Source organism: Hetaerina americana, unplaced genomic scaffold (assembly GCF_022747635.1).
Source record: "Hetaerina americana unplaced genomic scaffold, ioHetAmer1.1.p SCAF_1, whole genome shotgun sequence".
NCBI lineage: Eukaryota > Metazoa > Arthropoda > Insecta > Odonata > Calopterygidae > Hetaerina > Hetaerina americana.
Genome location: NW_027286069.1, coordinates 83,335,867 through 83,342,606, shown reverse-complemented (window position 1 = coordinate 83,342,606; position 6,740 = coordinate 83,335,867). Strand labels below are relative to the sequence as shown.

Here is a 6,740-nt window from a genome sequence, read left to right as displayed (position 1 = left end):
ACCCGGTGACGGAGATAATCTTAATTGCTACAGCTGGCCGCCCATTGAACCCATTAACGTGTTTTGTGACTTACTGAGCACCTCTCAGGTGCTCCCTAACCTCTTCGTCCCCGTCGCTAAAAGATCTTCTGACCTACCTGAAAGATTTGGACTAGTTTGGTTTCTATGAGAGAAGACATCATGATAATTTTACGCACGGTAAATATTTAACTACCAACTCTTGGAAATTCATTTCTAAAATATGTAGGTCTTCCCTTTCAAATGACCACATATGCTGATATATTTCTAATACATTTTTTGAAATTCGGTTTAAAAGGTGGAATAAAAAAGCACCCCACAGAACTCGACCAAAGTTGGTGATGTGAATTAAAAATATATGCCTTTAGGAAAATTCAAACTACCAATCAATTCATAATTTAAAATCGTTTTATAGTGTTTGGGCTAAGAATTGTGAAAATATAAAACCACTGGTAAAATAACTTAAATTAATAAGTTGAACTGTGATTATGCGGAATCAAATGTTTGTCAAAATAGACAATCAATGGCTTGTCACGCAAACATAATAAATCAACTTGAGTGCATAACACAAGGAGTCGAGTCAATATACTTTAAAAAGGTTTTCATTCGAAGGCTTAGTCATATCACCCGATGTTTTTAAAAGTATACTTGAATGGTCAGATAGACCATAAATTAGTTTTCGGCAAGAATTATAATCTCAAACAGGTCTACCCAGATGCGTATGATAAGTAAAGGTTAGCCTTACTAATCAACTAACCATCAGAAGACTAACTTACTAAGGGAAGACATAAGGAGTAGGCTTTTTACGGAAGGAGAGCAAAATCTCTTTGATTAAAGCTTGCGGTCTCTCCAATAAAAGCACCAATCGAAATAAAACGAGAGAACTGGCAGATCCGTTCGGTGTAAACTTTCAGATTGGTGCCGCACGCAGGCTCGATCATGATTATATGCGGCTGTTACGAATGAAACAACGGAACGGGAGAAAAATGCACAAATAGACTCGTCGAGTTAATTTAGTAAATGCGCTTGGCAATGATTCTTCCCCTCCCATTTCCCTCTTCCCACCCCGCCCCTGATGCCTGCCACCAATCCAATCCCTTCACTCCCACCTCTCTCTCCTATCCTCACAGACCCAACATACCCCCACACGCCTCTCCCACCAACACTCTAATCACTGACCCCCCCCCCCCCTCCCTTCAACCACACGGACGGCTTTTTCTCCTCCTTTCTCCCTCGAGGAAAAAAACAGGGCGAAACAAAAAAAAGCCACTCCACTTGCAGCGTAAGGGACCTCCATCCTCATCTGTAAAACACCTCACGTAACAAAAGGACTCGCTCCGTGGAGACCGGGATTTATTTCCCCCGTAGGGCGTCCGGCACATCATTGGAAATGCGGCAAGGCCCTATCACGCCCCGCTACTACTACAATCTACTACTACTACCACCACCACCACCACTCCCGTCATACCCCTCCCGGCCCCAACAACACCCAACCACGCTCCCCCACCCCCAGCCCCACCCTTGCCACACCCTCTCCCCCCCACGACAACCCTCCCTCCCCGAGCCACACATTCGTCAAGGCGGGGTCCTCCGACCAAAACCCGCCCTTCACGCCGTCCCCCGCTCCTCCCTTTGCCCCCAATCCCCACCTCCCTTTCCCTTCCCGTTCGCCTAAATCCGCACACCCACGGCCAATGCCAATGATACAGCACGGCCCAGTTTTTAGCCGTTCCTCATTTTTCTCCGACGCCTCTCATTGGAACCATTTCTATCCCGATTTTCCTCGCCGCTTCTTCCATTTCCTCCCCCTCCCCACCTTCATCGTACCTTTCCGTTTGTTCTCCTCCATCTACTTTCCCTTGTCCATTACTTCTACCGAAAATAATGCATCTCCCGGTTCACTCATCCGCACGCAAGATCGAAGCAATAAAAAAATTCGAAAAGAACGAATTGAGTCTTTTCTCACTGTGTTCCTGGCCTTATTGTTCTTTTTTCTTCCATCGGGAGAGTTGCCGCAAGAGACGAGAATTCCGAAGAGACCTCTGACGAATATTGGGCGTCTATCACATTGCTATCCATCGGTTTCATCTTTTCGCATCGGCCCTATTTATCAACATGTTGAAGGGTATCTATCTGTTTCAACGCTGAAGACTACTTACATGAACTGAACGCCTTACTCTTTTTTCTGGTGGAGGCATAGGGTATAATGGATCACTCATTGGATGTAGGACGCGAAGAAGAATTAAAATTATATACAAGGGTAAATTAAGAAACCATCAAAAACCACTCTCGGATATATGTGGGAGTTAGCACTGATTTATTCAAAATACATACGAATTGGCGAGACAGATTTTAAAGCATGAAAACAACAATTGGCCCTTAATATTTTGTGTTCAGACATCATATCTGGTAGAATAATTAACAAATGTTATAGAGGGGCGCTAAAAGTGGCTGAAAATACATTTGGTATCAGTAAAGGGACAAAAGGAAAGTAAACCTACTTGGATGAGCAAAACACAAACAAAAATAAACATACCATAACAAACATGCACCATTCCATTCCTACTAATACCGAGATGCGATACTCGTACGATGGCCATATTTTTCGGGGATTTTACCAACCAAAAATATAAAAATTTGGCATGGTTCATTATTAACATGTAGTAGTTTATATATATATATATATATATATATATATATATATATATATATATATATATATATATATATACATATACACACACACACATGATGTATAAGCACTTACGAGAGCAATATCACATTTGGATGGCACAATGGAACACAAAATAAAACCGATAACACGTAAAAGGACACTCACATTACAGATTGATTGAGCTTTCGGCCTTCTCTGAGGCCTTCAGGTCAGACTCGAACGTCTCGGAGGGAGACTACGGAGTATGTAGGAGGGAGGTGCAGGGTTTGCTAAGAAGTGAATTAAAGATAGCGGGTAAGGGTGGGAATTTTAAAAGTTCTAAAAGCAATAATATATTCGGATTCGCGAGTTCTCACCCCTATAATGGTGGCTAGGTGGTAGGGGTTCTAGGTTGGTTAGGGAGAAACACTGGTCGAAGGGAAGGTTCTAGAACTGTGTGCGTGAGTGGATAGGAAAAGAAGAGAGATAGACAGTACAGGCAGAGGCAGATACTCCTGTATATCTGCCTCACTCTTTCTCACTTCTCTTCCTATCCACTCACGCGCACATTTCTAGAACCTTTCTTCTTTCAGAGATTGTCTTTAAATAGGTATAGAGTATTTAGCGTTAATGCAACTTTACACTGTCATAGGATGAGGCGACAATAGTTGGAATAAACAGAGTAAAATGGCACCTTTAAAGACCATTGCCGAAGTTCTACTGTTTAGAAGGGATAATAAGCAAAGTAAATTGGAGCTAGAATTAAAGTTGAGTAAATGCATTTCGATATTTTATTTGATCAAGAGTTTTTTACCCGAAAATACAAACCACACCAATACCAACATAATAAAGGTAGAACCGGTAAAATATTTGTGTGTTACGATAACTAAGGATATGTCCTAGAGAAAACACGTTCGTAGAATTAGCAGAATAAGAAATGAAAAGTTAGGATTCATAAAAAAGGATGCTTGGCAAATGTAATGAAAGTCTTTTCATTCTATTTTAGTTAGGCCCCAGCTAGAGTATGTGGCGGGTGCATGGGAACCTCACGAGTCAGACTTAATTTCGTAGCTAGATCGACAGTAAGGTAGAGCAGTTAGGTCTGTGTAAAGTTGTTATGAACAAGGCAGTAGTGTCGCGACATTATTGGAAGAATTAGAATGGGAGTCACTAGTTGCTGGCCAGTTTAAATACAAGTTGAATCTATTGCATAAAGTTGAGAAAAGTTACTTATCTGAGGATGTTAAACACATGTTAGAGGCTAAAACTTAGCAGGGTAGAGCAGATAACATACGTTAATCAGGGAGATGGATAGAAGAATGGATAGAGATCAAAGTAGATATGACAGTAGGCGCTAATAATTACCATTGGCAGTGTATATATTTTGTCGTTATCTTGCATATGTTTTATTTAATAGCCTATCTTTGTAACACATCTCCCATATCATTTGAATAAATGCATCCTGTTATTGAATATTATTGCATCTAAGTACCTTCTTTCTCGTGATTAACTTTGTTCCAGTGCATGATCAAATAATATTTGAAAAGAGGTGCTATGATTGGGATGGTGCATTCATGACTGGTGACCTAATACCGCCGTCACACGCCCTAGCGGCGGCTTGCGGGGTATCATGTAGACGACAAACATAATGCGTGTAGTTTTCATATCACCACCATAGAATCAAAGATTAAAATAATGAATAATTACTTACGAAATTTTCCGTTGGAGAAGTACAGGAATCTGAAAAATAATGGAAATTTCGATGAGTCTAAATATTTGAGTAATCATGAACAAATATCCTTATATTTATACGCGATTCATGGCAACGCTTTGACTCCCTGCCAATAACAGACTCCAAATTCGATCTGCAAAAATATTTATAATTATTCTGAATTTTCCAAATATAAATTTGTTATTGCTAAATACTTAATATCAAAGTTAAGGTTAACCTGTTAAAAGATATTTCCATTTTCATTTCAAGTACCATTGATGTCACTTTTCTCTATTACCCTTGGTTGTTTTGTCAGAAGTGCTATAATAAGTCACTTGAGATTTTTATTAACTTTATGAAGATTATTTTAGCACAAACAGTGAAGTTCCTGGAAAAGAATGAGACGTGAAGAACACATATTTTTTCTGAAATTTTTAGCCATTCAAGATTTACGCTTTTATTAGCATTACTTCTCTGACCTCATACCTTCACAGAGTGCCCTCCCTAAATAATCCAGCGACCAAAGGCATTTAGTCCTGGAAGAGACATATCGACGAATATCTCCTAACCGCTTACTTTTTTCCCTTTGTAACCATCAATCACCCCTCGCCCTTTTTCTCTTGCTTAAAAACACAGCCCTACACTCGCGGGTCAGAGAGAAATACAAAATTTCACAGAATACGCAGAATCTGTTCCTCACTTGATATAAAATATATAAATACAAACCATGGAATCGCTTTTCCTAAAAAAAGGTGAGAGTTTAAAAACGAAAGGCATTCCTGATGGAGAGAGAAAGAGAGAGTTAGCGAGGGAGGTGGGAGAGGGTTAGGATATAAAAGAATAATACGCCGGCTGTGATATTGATCAAATCTCGCATTCAGAGGATTTTTTTTGGATAAACCTTTTTTTCCTCACTTATTGCTGCACCCCTTATTTCCATCCACCTCTCTCTTCCTCCATCTCTCTCTCATTCCTACTATCACTCTCTCTTTTAAATATGCCAGAATGAAAAGGGAAGGCGCATTCGTTCTCTTTTCTATTCCTCTCGACTGAAAATAATCAATCGGCAAGATATTCCGAATCGCTATTCGTCGGAGTACTAGAGCAGAAAGATGGAACTACACAGAAAAGGAGATGCGGGGACACAGAGAGATGGAGTGAATAATAAGAGATTTGAAAGATGGGGGGTTTGAGGAAGAGGAAAGTCGGACCGAGGATGAGGCAGGGATGGAGAAAATTGGACACGGGGCCCCTTTCCTCCGCAGAAAGCCACAATAAAGGGTGTGCGGAGAGCAAAGCGGGAGAGAAAGAGCGACTAAAGCCCCTTGGGATGAGGAGGAAGCGTTTGGGTAGGGGAAGAATTCCACGGTACAGGGTGGAAGTAAAAGAGAAGGGGAAGGTTGCAATAGAAGGCGTGGCGCGTTCAGAGGGACTCGGGTTGGGAGGGGGAAGAGAGGGGACAGTAATAGGGGTGAGGAGTAAAGGGGAACACCACGTGGAGTTCCTTTTGAAGTTTTCGCCGTCGACCCAAGCCAACCACTCCCCACTTCATAACGGCCTACGGCGCCGTTTCATTTTACTCTCCCGCTTCGCGAAAATTTATTCTCAACCGCCCCTTCCTTCCTTCCTACCAATCCTTACTCCCTCCTGTCCCCCTCCTTTCCTCTTCAGTTACGCTCTGGTCCCTTCTACCCACCGATCCCCGCCTCCAACCCCTCTCCCCCAAAACTCTTTCCAAGCCAGTTCCTCGTCCTTCTCCCGCTCCGGGATCGAAGCTCCCTTCTCCTCCTCCAAACCCAGACTACCGCGGAAAAATAAACCCTTGCTCACTTTACCGGATTTCTTGCTACCTTATTTTCCCACATTCCAGAGACCCTTTTTACCCCGCTTTCCTGCCTCCCTTCCCACACCCCTTCGCCCCTCCTTAAACAGGGTGGAGAGGCGTAGGGAGGCTGGAGGGAATCTTCAAGGGACTGTCTTCCGACCCTTCTTATCTCTCTCCCCCCTGCCATTCACAACCTCCCCTCTCTTGTATTGTGCTTCCCCTATCGTCTCATCCCCACCCTAAAACCGCGGAGTCGACGGTGCCCCGTCAATTATATTTACTTCTCCAAGCGCTAAAAATGCTTGGATACAGTCTGACGACTTTATCCCCTCCTCATTTGCCCTCCTTGAGCCTGCTCCCTGGTGCTTATTTTTTTGTCTTTCAGCCGAGTTTAATTTTTCTGTACCTACTCCTTAAATTATGCCGTGCCGGGAACTGTTTTTATAAATGTTGGTTTCTGCTTTCTAAAAATCCGTTTCCAAGTCCATTGCTTATGGACTCTTGGAATCGCTATTAAAACCGCCTGTGATTCA

At 42.2% G+C, this 6,740-nt stretch overlaps 1 long non-coding RNA gene across 1 annotated transcript in view; it reads right to left on the bottom strand.

The window, feature by feature from the left end:
* Positions 1–4,382: 4,382 nt before the first annotated feature.
* The window catches only part of LOC139686343 (uncharacterized), a 171,229-nt gene continuing 168,871 nt past the window's right edge, over positions 4,383–6,740 (bottom strand). The window contains exon 4 of the long non-coding RNA XR_011700367.1: positions 4,383–4,411. This is a non-coding gene — a long non-coding RNA (uncharacterized lncRNA). The remainder of the gene's footprint in view (positions 4,412–6,740) is intronic.